Genomic DNA, 2592 nt, shown 5'->3' with positions numbered 1-2592 from the left:
TTGTTCTTTGCTCACTTTTCCATCCTATTTATTGATTTTTGAACTTTATGTTAATGTTGGTCTCTAGTCCCATTGTGTGGGAGGGAAGAGATGCAGTCTCACCTTTTAGTATTTTTCACACTGCTGTTTTCAGAGCGTAGAGATTTGGGAATTCTTAGTGTTCCCAAGATGGTTTGATCTGGCAGAGGTATGGTCACTGCTTTCTTGGTTTGTACTGTGATTTTTGCCAAGGAAAGGAACTGCAATTGATACTACTTCTCAGGGTCCCTGATATTGACCCACAAGTCTTCCACTCTCTATTGACCAAAAGTGTTTCTCTCTACCCTTGAAATATAACCCACAAGGAGGTATAAACAATGGAGTACCAAATGGGTCCTGCATTGAGTGTTAGCAGATGGGTTTCTGTAATCTTTCTGACCAGTAGTTGGGTCCTCTTACCCTCTCTGACTTGGGAGCTCCTGAAGCTGCTGTTACCTTTGTCACCACCACTTAGACCCAACACTGGCATTTGATTCATGTATGCTTCAGGTTAGCCTCCATCTCCTTGTCACAGATCTCTCTTTCAGGACTCCTAAGTTGTCCTGGGCTGGACAAAACTGTCTCACTGAACGTTTTTGGTTCTCCCATTTTAGAATTTGATTTGAGGTATTTTTCTTTAAGTTGTTTGGAGGGGAATAGTGGTAGAGCTCAGCTGTTTGCTTTCTCTATTTTACCATCTTGGTTCTCCCCAGAAGATGGATCATTCTGTTGTTCAGAGTTGTTAATCACAGTTGCTTATGTGTACAACATTGTTCTTATGGTATACTATTCCTTGAACAAGGCCTTTTGGCTTTGCACCAACCTCTTCAATGGGGTCCAGCTCAAGCTGAATCACAAGTGGATCATGTAATTAGTTCACCAGTCATGACAATCCCCATGTCAAGGATAGTGCCAAGGCCAGTTGGGCCAAGACCAAAGCCAGTGACCTCCCTGACACAGGTACCTTCCTCAACCTTATGAACCTGGAGAAGACTGGGGGTTTTGACATTTCCTTATTCTACAGGGACATCATCACCTCAGACAAGGATGAGGATCTCAGGGTTCATTGTGAGGAGTCAAACAGGCTGGAGGACCTCCTAAGGAAAGTTCAGGTCAAGGAGACCCAGGAACACTGTCTGGCCAGATTGAAGCTAAAACTGGGCAAGGATGTGGTCCTGACTGTTGGCATTTTCAATGTAGTCCAGAATGGATTCCATCCTCCTTCCATCAGATTTTACTGGGAAACAAATGAACAAGTGAAAGCCAAGACCTGAACATTTAATGTAGAAACAGGCAACTAGCTCCTTCTCAGTGTCATCGAGAGGGCTCAGATCTATAGAGACCATCAGATTGTGATGGAGATGGAGAAGGAGGAGACAGAAGAACTGAAGAAATTTGATGAGTTGGGCTTAGTTTTGATTGGTTTCAAGCCTCTGCTTATGGTGAAGCAGCACCATGTTCTCAGGCCTTCTCTGTTTGTGTACCGGGAGGAATCTCTGGTTAATGGAAGTACAATACTGGTCACTGCTTCACTCACCAAGGGCTTGGAGAAGAGGGTGTTAGCACTGTGAAACACCCCCTGCCAAAACAGTCCCCCATGTTTTGTGACCCTGGTACCCCAAGAGGAAGAGCTAGATGCCCAGAAAGTTCTGGTGGCCCCTCTGAGCTTGTATGCTGTTTACTGAGAAAGTCACCAACAACCTGGAGCAGGTGGACAAGATGAAGGAAACTGCTTCAAGTGCTGGAGCGACAGCTTTGAGAACCCCATGCTGCAGCAGCACTTCAGAAACCTGGAGAAATTGGCCCTGAAGAAGGAGGAATGTGAACATGTACCAGATCTGACACTGCCAAGGTTGAAGAGATAGATCTCAGCCTGAGCAGCCTGGTGGAGGAGTTCAAGGAACTTGTCTACCTCCATGACTACAACCCTGAGAGGAAGGCAGAAAAGAAGAAACCAGACAACAGTGGTGTTGGAGAGAAACAGCCCAAGCTTGAGCTATCTGAGGAGGAACTCAAGGCCCATGTTCGAAAGGGCACCGTAGGCAAGTTCAGGGTACCCATCCTCAAAGAGGTCTGCCACGTGCACTAGCTCAAGGCCAGCAACACCAAGAGGCAGGAATCCTTGGACTTGCTGATGAAGCATTTCCAGGAGGCCTAATGGACCCCAGGACCCTCATCCTTGCCATGCCTCTTTTAGTTGTTTACCAGTAAGGAAAACTGCCTTTCTTTGTGAAAAAATATTGACTTTGTTTAAAAAAATAACAAAAACTTATTTGTTTCTAGAAACAATATCCCCAAAAATGTTGATTCAGTTATTCTGCTTGAGTATCTATCCACATTGACATCAATAATCCAGACTATTGCCTCAACATTCTGCTGTGGCTATATAGGATGGCATTCTATCCAGTTTTTACCAACATTTATTAAGCAGCTAACATGATAGATTGTAGCATGAACATATAGTTTTTTCTAGTGCAGAAGTGTCAAGAGCAGCCACAAATAGATTAAAACATAATTGGAAAACATAACAAATTAAATTTAAAAAATAAAATAGAATGTGAATCATGTTAACAA

At 43.8% G+C, this 2592-nt stretch overlaps 1 pseudogene; it reads left to right on the top strand.

Moving 5' to 3' along the window:
* The first annotated feature begins 796 nt into the window (after positions 1–796).
* On the top strand, positions 797–2176 carry LOC140517931 (X-ray repair cross-complementing protein 6 pseudogene; annotated as a pseudogene).
* The last annotated feature ends 416 nt before the right edge of the window (positions 2177–2592 follow it).

The sequence above is a fragment of the Notamacropus eugenii genome, chromosome 1 (genome assembly GCF_028372415.1).
Source record: "Notamacropus eugenii isolate mMacEug1 chromosome 1, mMacEug1.pri_v2, whole genome shotgun sequence".
Classification (NCBI taxonomy): Eukaryota; Metazoa; Chordata; class Mammalia; order Diprotodontia; family Macropodidae; genus Notamacropus; species Notamacropus eugenii.
This window is presented reverse-complemented; position numbering and strand designations above follow the sequence as displayed.